Source organism: Lissotriton helveticus, chromosome 11, assembly GCF_964261635.1.
Source record: "Lissotriton helveticus chromosome 11, aLisHel1.1, whole genome shotgun sequence".
In the NCBI taxonomy this organism is placed as follows: Eukaryota; Metazoa; Chordata; class Amphibia; order Caudata; family Salamandridae; genus Lissotriton; species Lissotriton helveticus.
In genome coordinates, this window is record NC_136072.1 from 192,462,854 (window position 1) to 192,477,742 (window position 14,889).

Genomic DNA, 14,889 nt, shown 5'->3' on the forward strand with positions numbered 1-14,889 from the left:
TACCATGACACTTTCTCCAATATTCTGTTGCATGCCCTAGTGACTCCTTGATGAAATTTAAAGTCTAAAAACCTTGAAAAAAAATCAAGGGATTTGACCATAATTTTTTATGAAAGTAATAATTGTATACAGTTCCAGTATGTTACCAATTAATTATTTGTGGTTTAGATTGACAATGGATTTTTCATTTTGTGTTGGGTCTGGTGGCTTAGTGGACTAATGCGGCCACTGCAGGGGTATCTCTTTGATCTCATGGTCACAGGTTCAAATCCTGAAAGGTCCACTCGGTCTTTCATCCTTCTAAGGTCGACAAAATGAGGACCATTGAGTTGGGTAAAAATAAACATCTGTAATTCAGCGCCAAGATACCCTTGGGTGCACGTGCACTTTACAAATACACACACATGAATATGCTGAGTTGAGAACAACAGGCATTTTTCTGTGATAAATCTATTTCAGCATGGAAAATAGATCTGTCCTTGAACCTAATTCGTATCCAGGGCCATTGATCATGAGGATTCATCTTTTAAAGTAGGACCTTTGGAAGTTTAGGGCCATATGCATCAAGCAAAATTGCAATCGCAAACGCCGAAATTCACAGAATTTCGGCGTTTTCAATTACAATTTTGCTTAGTGGTATGTATGAGGCAAATCTGCGTGCAATATAAGGAATCGGAAAATGTGCGATTCCTTATTTTGCGATTGCATTTAAGGAATCACAAATTTTGCGATTCCTTAAATGCAATGTAAAAAGCACCCAAAAATTGCAATTTGGCCTTAAGGAAACGCAAATTACCACCAACTTCACGTTGGTGGTAATTTGCGATTTCTTTGAAAAATGCACTTTTTTGCATTTTTCAAAGAGCAATGTGAAGCACATACGTACCACATGTGCACCCATGCTTATTTCAGGGTGCAGACAAAGGGTATATGTTATACCACTCTACAAGGGACTTTCAATTTAATCAAATATGCCAAACAGGTGTAAACCAATGATACCATGTTTGAAGCAGAGCGCACATGGACTTCAGCACTGATTAGCACTGGTGAAGTGCCCAGAATCCTATAGCCAACAAAAAGAAGGTTAGAACAATAGGAGGCGGAAAGCAAAAGAGTTTGGGTTAACCCTGCAAAAAGAGCCATTTCCAACATCTGCACTGAAGAAGAATGAATGGTCTCCAGATTTGATATTGCGGATGCGGGGAGTGTGCGCGAGTTAGAGTGAGGTAGAACATGGGCATCTGGTGGGTTGGTGAAAGAGTATGTGGCTGATCAGGTATTCTGGTCTTGTGCTTTGTAGTATGAGTGAGAAGATTGAATTGACTATGCTTGTGAATGTGGAGCCAGTAGCGCTTCCTGAGGTGCATGTGATGTGTGTGTGGTGTGGTGTGGAAGGCTGAGTATGAGTCTTGCTGCAGTGTTGTGGATGTTCTGGAATCTGTGCAGGGAGTTTGGAGATTCCAGCATCTAGAGTCTTGCTGTACTCTAGCCCGCTGGTTAATTTAGTGAGTCACACTTTGGAAGTGCCCAGCGCCCCACCCATATACAGTTATCATCCTTGGCATAAAATATCGGAAGGCCAACTTACCAAGGCCTTAACTCGATCTAAAATACTAGTGTCTTCTGATCTTGACTCAGCCACAGATGACTACCACCAATGGATCAGCTCAGCCATTGATGGTGTAGCGCCCGCCAAATATGGAAACACAAATCGACTTACACCGTCTGAGCCCTGGTTCAATGAAAGCTCAGATTGCAAAACAATCCTATAGAAAGTCACAAAGGAAATGGAGGTCAAACTACAGCGTAGAAGACACAGTCACTACAAAACACTCTTGATTAAGGCCAAATCTATTTTGTTTATAAATAAAATTAATTCAGCTATTAATACTCCCAAAGAGCTTTTTTTTACAGTGGTCAAACTCAGCAATCCTTGGCTGGCTAAAAACGCCAACACAGATGTCTCTTTGTCCAACAAACTTGCCACATTCTTTAAAGACAAAGTAGAGGCCATTTTTAATGTCTTTGCTGCAAACCAAAGCACTCAGGAGGCTTGCCTGACCAATCTGATTATATGGAGGCTCCCATTCAGGGACCTGCAAGAAAGTAGCAGTTAATTTGGATGTCGAGTTATCAGACCTACCTCAGTCTCTAAATGCCACTTTATCCACTTTATCCTTCCTTACTTTTGGCCAAGTAACAGATTTGTTTAAACAGATCAAATCAGGTTCACCACTTGATCCATGTCCACCTACAGTACTACAGCTACCCCTACCAGTGTCCCTGGACACCTCTTAATGACTTTCAATAAAATGTTCCTCCTTGGTTACTTCCACAAAACAATGGAAAGTTGCATTAATTCTCCCTCTCTTAAAAAAGCCGAACCTCGATGCTGATAATCCTAACAACTATCGGCCGATCTCACAGCTTCCTTTACTAGCTTAGATGGTAGAGAAAGCCATGAACACCGAGCTCTCTCTGTTTATCCAGGATCATATGCTGGTTGATCCCTATCAGTTTGGCTTTAGAAGCCAACACAGCATGGAGTCAGATCTGATTACAGCCTCCCAGTATGTCAGAGCCACCTTGGACCAGGGAACGAACGCGTTCTCAATCAGCAGCATTCAACACCGTTAATCCCAAACTTCTTAACAAGCATCTGTTCGAAGTAGGTGTTAGAGGCACTGCCCATGAGCTGCTCAGATCTGTTCTGACCGACAGATGTCAATTCATGGAATCTAATGGCCACAGTTCAACATCTTTCACTCTACCTTGTGGTGTGCCACAAGGCTCGGCTCTGAGCCCAACCCTTTTTAATCTATACGTCACTCCTTTAACCTCACTGATGAAAAGATACTGGTACTCAGTTGTTTCATACACCAATGACAATCCGATCGTAGTATCAATCACAGAAGACCTTGACAGAACTGCAAAATGCTTTCACAGCTGTATGCAACAGATCGGGCATTCGATGTCCAATAATTGTTTGAAATTGAACATCCGACAAACTGGAGGTGCTACTTTTTGGCAATCGCCCATCATTTTGGTCTCCCAAACGGTGGCCTCAGGAAATGGGAGCACTCCCGATTTCTATTCCTAAATAAAAAAATCTTGGAGTCCAATTTGATGAAAAGTTTTCCAGTGTGGGACATGCCAATGCTTTCACCTCTTCTTGTTTCTTTATGATTAAATCTCTTAGGAAGGTTTTCCCTTCATTCATTTGGACCTTCGCAAGGCAGTGATCACAGTGCTTGTATTTTCCAAAATTTACTACTGTAATGGGCTTTTTCTGTCTGCCCACAAAAAGCCCTCTATAAGCTCCAAATGGTTCAAAATGCAGTGGCCAGGCTGCTTCTAGTGTTACCAAAACATCATTCGATCTCCCAATCTCTTCCATTACTTCACTGGCTCCCGGTGAGAAAGCGGGTAATGTTTAAGTGTTTGTGCATAGCATTTAAGGCCCTTCATCATGATGGCCCAGAATCTAACAGATAGCTCTGTCAATGGTACACACCTCCAAGGACTTTAAGATCTTCCTCCCAGTCCAATTTGGTTGTACCTAAAGTTAAGAAGGCCACTTGGGGAGGCAAGAGTTTTTCTGTGGCCACTGCCAAACTTTGGAACTCGATGCCTCTTAATTTAAAAACTACAAAAAACCATCTCACCTTTCATAAGGCTCTTAAAACATGGTTGTTTAACACCTAGTACAGACCTCAAAATGTTTTTTGGTGGTGTCTACACATACTTCTTTTCTACTGACTTGGAGTCAGCGCATAGACATCTAAAGGTAGTAGTGCGCTTTAAAATTTTCATTTTCATTTCATTGCATTTTCATGAGGGCTTGCGTGATGTTCCGTCTGGTGTTCTTAGGCAACCATTTCGCAGCATACATAGGAACTGGAAGCAGATGGTGAATACTGCATTGGATTGAGCCACCATGTTGAGGTTGTCATTTAGGATGATTGCTAGATTTCTTGCGTGGTCTTCATTGTGCGTGTTGGTCCTAACTTTGACAGCCAACCAGTAGAATCCCATGGGGGAGACTTGTTGCTGAATACCAGGAACAGATCCATTTGCGAGCGGATCCTTGTACGCCAATCTTGTGGAATCTTTTGACGAGGATGTTGTGGAAGACAGTGTTGAAGGACACCGAAAGGCAGAGCAGGATGAGGGCAACAGTTTGTCCTCAGTACTGGATGTTTTGAATCTTGCGTGTGGCACGATTAGTGCTGTTTCGATGCTGCGGTTCTTTCTGAATCCTGATTTAGTGTTTTCTAGAAGATGGTGGCTTTTGAGATGGTTGTCAGCTGCTTGTTAATGGCCTTCTCAATTACTTTGACTGGATAGGGCAGCAGGACGATGGGGCAGAATTTGCTCAGTTGATTTGGGTCAGCTGTGGACTTCTTGAGGAGGACTATGTTTTCTGCAAGTTTCCATTCATCTGGGAAAGTGGCAGACGTGATGGAGGTGTTGATTATGTGGGTCAGCGTGGTGCTGGATGGCGATGTTCCTAATTTGTAGAAATGGTGTGGGCATGGGTCCCTTGGTAATCCTGAATGGATGGTCCACATGATTGGTGCTGAATAATTTCTGGTAAGGCTTATCCATACGGTCAGGTGGCCATCTTGGTTGGTGGTGGGTAGGTTAGCAACAAGATCTCTGGGGTAGGGTGGGCGTGCAAAGTTGTAGAATATGTCTAATGTTGTTGTGAAAGACAATGGATAGGTTGTAACAGAGTTGTTGGGAAGCAGCAATGTTGTTGACAGTGGCCGAGATGAAATCCTTGACGACCGAGAAGATCTCCTTGCAGCTGTTGGAGCTTCCTTTGATGCGGTCCACTAGTTACTCTTTATTGGTCTCTAATTTGCTGATAATAGCATCTGAGTGTAGCCTGGTAGGTCGTTTTGTCAAAGGTGTGGTGACTGGCTCACCATTTCCTTTCTAGATGTTTACAGTGTTTGTTGGTGTCTTGGAGGTCTTCTGTGTACCAGCTGTCCTCATCGAGGTTGTCTGTGGGGCTAGATTGATCTGTGATGAGGGCTCTGAGCCAGTTTGTTTCTGCGATTTTGCCCCATCTGTGGCTTAGAATGCTAAACCTGGTAGCGGGGTGTTGACTTGAGGAGTGCTGATTTGGAAGTGGCTGATGGAGTGGTCAGTCCATGTGAGCTGTGCAGTGGAGCTATATTTGATGCTGTTGCCTGTGGTGGAGATGGGGTCCAGTATGGTTCTGCACTGTGTTTGTTCTGGGACATGCTGGGTGAGCTCAATGTTGTATAAGCTTTTGAGGAGTGCTGTGGAGCAAGGATTGCTTAGTTGTTTTCGGTGAAATTTGAGATCACTTAGGAGAATGTAGACTCCTGAGTCAAAGGTGAATGAAGTGACGAAGTAGGTGATGAAATTGGTAAAGGTGGCTCGTGGTCCGGGTGGGTGGTGGGCAAGAGTTTTGCTCAGTATGAGATTTTTGAAGATTTTCAGTTTGAAGTACAGGTGTTCCAAGACGAAGGTGGCGTTCTCTGTGGATGTTGTGTATTTGAGGGATTCCTTGTAGATGATAGCGAATCTTCCTGCTGGCTTGTGAAGGTGGCCCTGCCGAACGAACTTGTAGCCCACTGGAATTGCCATAGCAATGTCAGGAGCAGATGAGGGGTTGAGCCAGATCTCTGTGATGAAAAGGATGTTGGTGCATTGCTTCGCAGAGGGTCTCATATTTCAGTTGTGTTTTTGCTAAGCTATCGGGTGTTCAGTAGCATGTATGCGAATGGGTGTTCATGTGCGGGTTTGCTGGGGCATGTGTTGTAGGGTGGGGTGGAGACATTGTTGGTGCTTGTGTGGTGTGGTGAGGGCATTGCTAGTATTTGTGAGTGAGGTGTTGGTGGGTGGCTGCTGGAGAACCGCTGGTAGATGCAGGGGAAATCTCCTGCCATGGTGTGAGGTGCAATGCGACAGCAGTTGGGGGAATGAAGTCTGGGGTCTTGTGACCTAAGGAGTGCTGCCGCTGGGTGGTGATTGGACCAGGGTTCGTGGTGTTGGGCATGGTCCAGGCACAGAAGGGTGCAGCTGTCATTAAATAGATCCTTGGAAGGGGACGATTCCAATGTGCCATTATGTAATTTCCTGTGCTGATGGGTAATGGGAAAATCTTGGAAACTTTGGTGACTTCATATTATGCTTCTAACGCAAAATTCCAAAAATTACTCCGTCAAGGCAGATCGTCTTATTATGCACTGTTCACGTCAAAACTTTAGCATTAGTGCACAGTAACAATGGGAATGACCAAAACAAGAGTGGCAGCTGTCTATGGTGTTCATGTTTTTGCACAACTTTTTTAGCAACAAATAAGTCCTTACATCCATAATGGAACTCAGAACGCTAATAATGCCAGTTTTGCATTTCACATACGTACATGAAATTTCACATAATTTTCCTTAAATTTTGCAGAATTGCGCAAAAGCGAATTATACGCTTTAAGCTCATCCCTGTTTTTATTGCAACGAGTGAAGGGTGTGCCTTGAGTGCTAAACTCATACAAGACATGGCACAAAGCTATATCATTACTTTTTTAGCTTTGACATGGCCCATGGCATCATCAGCATGTGGCACTTAGTAAATATGGCACTTTTTCTGTGTGCTGACCTCAATGCTGAAGATTGTCAGGTAGTGCAGTGTGAGTTTTATTAAGGCCATGAAGCATAAAAAAAGGCTAGCATCCTTGGTTGCTGGCCTTCACGATTAGATTGTTCTCTTCTTCAAGCAGAGCTCAGACTGCTGAGGCAGATGTTCGCTTTTTAAGGAAGAGAAGTATGGTTGCATTTTACAGTTCTGTAAAAGGAAGTCTGAGAGTGACATGTAAATTTGATAAGCACAGTAAAAAATTGAGCTATTCTATTTTCTGACTGCTGTTGTCAGCTGCGATGCAGGGGCAATTACTTCGAAGAAAAGGCGAGGGAAGTGGAGAACCTCCTTTTGTGAACACATATTACAATTAGCACGCTAGTGTCTGAGGCTTACAAAGGAAAATCAGACGTGGGATGTGTGATGGCAAAATGATTCACGTTTCCTTTAGGATCGAGTGGGAAAAGGACTTTATGTGTGCCATTTCGCAGCCTGCTTTGCAGTTGAAAGAGGAGGGAAATTGAGTATTTCAGCTTGCTAATAAAGACATGGCTCTTGTCCTTGGGTTGGATCCCAAAATATTTTTGACTTTTAATGTTTAATGTGCTTGGTGTTAAGGAAGGCAGTGTCTGTGCATATTTGTGTCAAAGTCAAAGAAATACTTTATTTGGAAGATAGGGCTTTTTTTCGCATGCCATAACAACGTGGTCGTTACAATGACCGCGTTGTTATTTCGCATACCGTTACAACGCAAGTCGGAACAACAAATTGCTTTTAGGGGGCGCTGGATGTTGGAATAGTATAATTTACTATTCCAACTCCAGTCTGTGCGGGTATTAGGGAAGGTGTTGGATTTTAAATCCAACACCTTCGGCCCCCTTACGCAAGCTGTTTTTCCAAATTACGTTGTATCCGTATGCAAAATAACAACGCAGTTGTTTTAACGACCGCGTTGTTATGGCATGCATTGTTTAGCATGCGAAGTAAAGGCTGTTTACCCTTTATTTGATCTAAAAGGCACATGGATCATAAAAGCACAGAGCGCACATTACAACAAAATAACATTGACAAGAAGTATTTAAAATGAATCAAGTAAATATACACGTTTAAAAGATAGCTGATCCCGAATTACTTAAGCCTTCTTGCTTTTATCGCTAACAATAAAAAAGATGCTACTGAGTAACAGATAAAATGATCCTGTAACATTCACAAAAAATATAACGCTTCTCGATATTGCCTAAAATTATATTTGCGCATGATTGGAGCTATAACATGTTTCTGTGAAAGTGCATACAGCTAGATTCATCAAAGTAAATTTGGCTCGCAAAGGGCCAAATTCTGAGAATCTGAACCTTTGCGAGCGCAATTTTTGCATTTGGGATTCATCACCCCAAATGCAAAAATCGCAAATTGCGAAATCGCTAAATTGCGAGGAATTGCATTTAAGGAATCTCTATTTGAGATTCCTTAAATGCAATTCATGAACCATTTTTGAATTGCGAAATCGCTATTTTTGGCCGCTATTTACCGCGAAGTCTGACTTCGTGGTAAATAGCGAAAACTTAGAAAAATGCACTTTAGTACATTATTCTAAGTTGTATGTTACACACACACATGTCCTTTGGACATGTGTGTGTGCAACATCAGTCTACATTTACATTTCATGGGTGCTACAGGGTGTCCTTTGGACACCCCTGGAACCCTTGAAATCGCATCCTTATTTGCGATTGGCAAATTGCTAATCGCAAATAAGGAAGCTGTAGGAATCGCAAATAATATTGCGATTTCTACATGAATGCCGTTTTGCGAGTCCTTAATAGCGATTCCTTAATATTCGCTATTAAGGACTCGCAAAATATTACAATGATGAATCTGGGGGATAGTGTTTGCAGAAAAATAGAAAGTGCAAGTCAGTTTGTGCCGAGACTCCATTACAATGACAGAAAGGCAAAACTTGTTACGAGTAGATGTCAGAAAGATAGCCCAAAATGCAAGAGATAAGATTTAGTCTGAACCTTAACAGAACAAATAGATGCTGGTGGCTTGTTACAAATGACACATAGGAAACTGTTCCTTCAAGGATAACAGGTGTGTTCAAGTAAGTTAAAACCATTCTTTTTTGGTTATTATATGTATATCTTGCTTTTTCCATTTCGCATAAAGATTAGGTTTTAATACATTTTTTAGATATTAACCCACAGGTAGATGGGATCTCAAAAACATGTTGTAAGCCTAAAGTGGTAAAAGTACGTGGACATATGAAATGCATGGCAACGTGTGAGCCTTTTTAAGCAAAAGACAGTCCTTAATGATATTGTGAGTCAAGTGTAATGATTCCCTTCACCAGAGTGAGTGCCACAGCAAGAATGGCGCTAGAAGGACATGATGAATTATATATGGTTTTCTAGCTCAATTTCTATGAAGGGCTACTAATTCTTTTAGGAAAATGTCTTCCGTGGACTGAAGTCACTCAAAATTCATGCATCCCCATACACCTGCTCCATATGTTGCAACAGAAATAGTTTTGGACCTATATATCTGTTTTTATAACATCTCATGGTTTAGAGCCCAGTTTTTTTTATAAAACTAAAAATTGCATTAATGCTTTTCCCTAAAAACAAGTTTCTGTTGCCAATCATATGGTTCCAGGTGGCAGTTTTATTAAACAGTATTCCCAAATATGAGAAGGAATCTATTTGTTCAATTTTACGGCCATCTATATGGAAAACAAGATTTCCTTTGCCCGTTGGCCAGCCACTAGCACAAAAGATTTGGCTTCATTTAAACAGAGGTTCAACTTTTCCATAAAAGACACATACTCCGTCATTAGTTTCTACATTTCCAAGCCAGTCCTAGCAATTAGCACTGTGTCATCCGCATAATGGAGTATGGGTATGTGAGACCGGTTTATCATGGGGACATCCGAAGTGGATTCAAGCAAGGGTGCCTCTACTCCATTGGTGTACAAAGTGAAAAGTAAAGGGGTAAGGACAGCCCCCTCTTTCTATCCTAAAGCTCCTACTACATTCTCCCTTATTTCCATAAATTTACACAGACTGCATCCTGTGCATACAGTTGTCTTATGAAGGTGATGATAGATTTATCAAAGCCATTGTTGGGGGTGGGAAACGCAATCGAAAGCTGTTGTAAAGTACATAAACGCCATGTAAAGCGATCCCATTTTAGCTACGGTATATTTGGAGACAATCAAATGTATTTGTGTAATTTCTTTTGTTGGGGTGATGTGTTCTATAATTGTTTTTATAGTGATGTGTTTTGTGGTGTTTTATTGCTAACTGATGTCATTGTTTGTACTGTTGTTGTTGGTTGCCTTCCGTTTTGACTGCTTTGTTGTTCCCTAATATGTTTTAATTGTGTTGTTATGTCGTTTTTTGTACATTACAGTGTTATGTTCTAATGTTTATTTTAGAGATCAACAAAGGGCAACAAATGCTTTTACATTTCCAGCCAAAAGCTGCTCCTGCATTTACATTTCTTGTGACAAGAATACAAGTACCAATGCCCAAAGTAGTAAAATAGCATGTGCCCAGCTCCTCAGAGGCCAGTCAGTCTAAAACTCTGGCAGAAACATGTCTTAAATAGGTGCTGTGGCTATGACTTTAAATGACAGGGATCCTTGTGTTAAAAACAATTTCCAGTGGACCAATTGTGTGCATCAAATTCAATTTATAGGTGAGCCTGCTATTTCTTGACCTAACAATGTTCATGTCTATTCTTCAAAGCCCAGAAGAGGAGACATTTTCATAAATGGATGTTATTTGGTTTTTCACAATAATGCTCTAACAATGCATGCATCTTCTTTTTCTGATTAACTGTCCTCTCAGTAATGAATGTTATTCATCTATTTGGTGCACTTAATAAACCATGCAATATGTAGGTAAGCGAACCCTTGATTTAGAAATGCCATCCTATTAACCGACACCATAAGCCTTGCCTACAATTTTAATCTGTGAGAGTACACGATCTAGTTATTGAAGACACTTTACTACAATTACAATGTCATGTCTGTGCCCCTGAAAATCACTCCCAAGCGCTTTAATAAATAAACTAAATAATCACAGCTGTATGGGGGGCAAGCACAATTTTGTAGAAGCACACAACGTCTGCCCAATCAAAACATGTGCTCCTGGTTCCAAACATTTGGGCGGAGCCAAAGTCCCACACTTGGTGGTTCTCACATCATTGCTGACAACTGAGCTGGAAAACCAGAACCACAATCAAAAACGATTGCACCTATCTTCAAAGGACAGGAGAGGCTCCATCAAAATTACAGCCACTGGTCTTTGGTAAGATGCATTTTAACCTCCTACAGCCATCATCGGAATATTTTTGTCTTCATATGGAATGTGTTTTATCAGTCCAGAATAAAAATAGGAAGAGGTAAAGAACAGGCTAAGGCAGAACACATCTTTAAAATGCACACTATCACACTAAATGCTCAAACTATTCTACTGAAATGATCACTATTCCTGCATCCACCACATTTCTGCCTTGAAGGATATAATTGTAGAGTCCTAGCAAAAGGCCTTATCTGAGCATGTCCTAAAAACTTGACTTAAGTTGTTGGAACAAATAACCTCCCTCACTCTTGTTTTTCCTGATTTATTTTCCAGTTGACATACTGCTGATGTTGATCATTTTCTGGTGTTGATGTACCCCACTCTGACAACAGGAACTACCACATTATAAGAGTGAAGGAGAGAAAAGAGCAACCAGCAGCTACCTAGTCCTCCCACCACATGGTATATCTGCTGTTCGGAATATTTATTCCTGGCCCTCAAAGAGCAAAAAGCCTGGAATGTAATGAAAAGATTTTTAGTCAGCCCTAAAAATAAAATCCAGACTCATACAAATCTTTACAATGTATGAAACCCAGTCTGCAAAAAGAACCAAGCTTCTCAGTGTGAAGTAACAGGAGAAGTACAAGTCTGATCCTGAGAAAGGAAGAGGCTCATATACAGCTAGAAAGTAACATTATGGGGTATCTGATCAATATACTGTCAAAATAAAAACAATGTATTCACTGTGGTACAATCTGGGATGAAAGATATGAACAACTGTGTTAAAACACAAGGAGAAAAAACACTAATAGATTTATGGACATAGGCACATTACAAGAAATATTAAAAATAGCTTTAACAGTTTAAATATAATTCCCTCCAAAAATGTTTTGAGCACACTGAGAAATGAACACAAGTGGAGGGTGGTGCAACTTTCTACTGGTCTTTCAATTCCTTAATTCTTCTGATGGCAGATTTCACTGTCACTGCAGATGTGGTGTTGAAGGTCCAGGCACCTCCAGCAATGATTTTCATACAGGAACCACAATGCCAGATTCCGACAGCTTTTCTCTCCATCTTGGTCTTGCCACAGAAGGAACGCATGTATTTAGCATGTTGACTGATTTCAATTTTCTTCACCATTTTTCTGAGTGAGGTCTTTAACGGGTATCATATTTACCCACCATCCCGACTTTCTTGGTGCGCTTGGCCATTTTGCTGCAGGAATCAAGTGGAAAGATCCCAATTCCAAACCCCCAAAAAAACAAATAAAGCTAGCTGGTATTAGAATGTTGTCACAATTTCCAAAAGGAACTTAGATATTCAAGATCAAACCTTTCTAGAATCCTTGTTCTGTTGCGCTGTGTGGCAAGAGAGTCTGTGACAGAACTGCGAGGAGGAGCATCTTGCTAGAAGAACGGTGTGAGTTTATGCGTGGCAGTGGATTTCACACCAGTAAACCCACAGGTCTTTCCCGTTTGGGGTGTAAATGCGCATCCCCTCACATTTGGACTGATAAAATTACATTGCATGTGTTAGTTCTGAACCACCGTTTCTGACAAGGGATGGGATGCAGCTTGACCCAAAAAAAGGTCATACCTAATTTTGTGTTACCTCAGAGATTCTCCTGGTTGCTACAGAGAGAACAGTGACATGATACAATAATTTTAAAGCATTTCCTAACACACATGTATAATTATCAATTCTTTCTATTTTGTGGTATCTCCCATAGCTGGACAAGTCTAGCCACTTTGATGCTTACATGAACATCAACTTTCCTGGTTCTTGTACTCTGGTCCTATTGTACAGCTTGGCAGAGAGGTTGATCATTTAAAAACATGGAGGAAAGTCCATCTGCCAAACCTGTGAAGATAGCCCTCTGCTCTATCCTATTTAGTGCCTGGTGAACCGCCTAGGCAGGCACCTCAGTCAGAAGCCTTCAATCGGTGGCTCATTGAATATTGTTCAGTCTGTCAAACTACCTCAGACCATCAGCCCTATCTAAGGACGACCCAGTTTCAGACAAACGTTCCCATTTGGGACTACCAGTGAAAGATGGGGATGCCGAATATGAAAGCAACGTCCCCCAAAAGCTGAGAGAAAAATCCTCGTGTATCAGTGATATATTATTATTATTTTTTTTTTAAAAACCTCGCTTCTTGGGAGATTTTTTTTTAAAAACTAACATTTTGCTGAGCAGATAAGTTAAACTTTGCTCCTGCCTGGCAGAGAACGTATGTCATTTATCCACTTTCTGCTCCCTATGTTTGTGGCTTTTCTTAGGGGAGTCAGATATGCCAATTTGAATGGTTTTTTTAAATCATACATTATAGGACTGATCATCGGCGTCAGCTCACCATTCTGTGATTCTGGGCAAATCACTTAATCTCCCTATGAGTACAAAAAATAAATGTGTCTTTTTGTAATGTAACTGGTGCTAATATAGAGCGCTCCATAAAACTGCTAAAAGAAAACTCAGCATTGCGAGTGCCCAAATTCAGACTATAGCCAGTCAGTCCAGTTGCATAAATACAAAAACTCTACACTGCTCACATCAGCTGATAATTTTCAGAGGTGTTGCCTTTTCATTCCTATTCTGAAATTGGATCTACACGTAACAGTTTTACGACACTCGCAATACTGGTGGGGTGTAGGGAAAAAGGTTTCTGCTCAGGGAAAATATTTCTAATGTGTAAGAAAAGAAGAATAAATGAAGTGCAATGCTCACATGCAAAGCCTTTGCAAAATCTCTCCTGAACTGTGAAGCTGCATTTGCAAAGACAAAAGTAGGAACTCAAAGCTTTTTTTAGGAATTCTCCTAAAAACGTATTTCCAAGCCTCCTCTCGGAAAGGTTTGTGAATTCTTGAAATTTGTAACTCACCAGTTCCTCAACTAAGTAAACCTGTAACTATAGATCTGCAATTATTTTCATAAAATTCATGAAACGTTTTTCTATGAGTAGATGCGGCTTACTGCATCACCTTCAGAAGTAAATCTGAATTAAGTCACTCTTACTCACTGAAAAATCTTTAAGAATTGACCGAGTGTGAGAGTGGCTGATAAATAATCTAGGGTGCGGGAAAAGCATGCATAGAAAAAAATATCAGCTGGCATGGCATTCAAGCGTTTTTTAACTGTATATTTCATTTTACATTTATTACGAAGACCTTTACTGGTTTGTGTTACTAGAATTGAATTTCACTCTATATTGAAGGTTCTAATGGCCGACGGGTGGGTGGAATAACTGAGGGGCTAGAATGCACAATTTGTGCAAGTGAAATTTTGCAGTGACAGTCTTAGAATGCATATTTTACGATGGAAACAGGTAAATTTTGCACAAACATTTCCTCCTCCTGAAAAGTACAAAACCAAGATTTGCACTGGCTAACTACAAACATTAATTTGCACTGGGCAGTCAGTTCAAATGTTAGTTGCACCAATACAGTCAATGCAATCAGTAAAGTTCTCTGAAATGTTGGACTGTTATTAGTTCATTACCTCTAAGAGAGTCAAAACTGAAATGAAAATCCCAATGTTTTTAGTGCTCAGTAATGAGGACAACATGAAATGAATGAATAAAGTATTTAATTAATATAGAGATGAATTACCCTTGAGGCTGCTCTGTGATCAGGACATGTGCCTCTGCAACTGGGAGTCTCTCTTTTAGAAAGGAAATGCAATCATGAAAATGAGTTGCCTCCCTGATTTAAATGCACCAACACAAAATTGCTGTGAATTCAGGTATTAAAAAGGGCCAAGTCACTGTATTCGATCTGGCACAGTTTACATTTATCAGTTTACATATATCTCCTTACATCTATACAAACCAGTATATTATGCACTCAGAGAAAAAGATGCAGTTTCCTAGTGTTTCCCTTTCCCCTGTTTGTAGGTGCATTTAGGAAAACTAATAGCATCTGTCAATAACTATGTCTAACTCTTTCAAACTGGGAATAATGTTCCATACTCTGCTCT

At 40.7% G+C, this 14,889-nt stretch overlaps 1 pseudogene; it reads right to left on the minus strand.

Moving 5' to 3' along the window:
• Nucleotides 1-11,849: 11,849 nt before the first annotated feature.
• LOC144791515 (large ribosomal subunit protein eL43 pseudogene) lies at nt 11,850-12,127 on the minus strand (annotated as a pseudogene).
• Between the last annotated feature and the right edge of the window lie 2,762 nt (nt 12,128-14,889).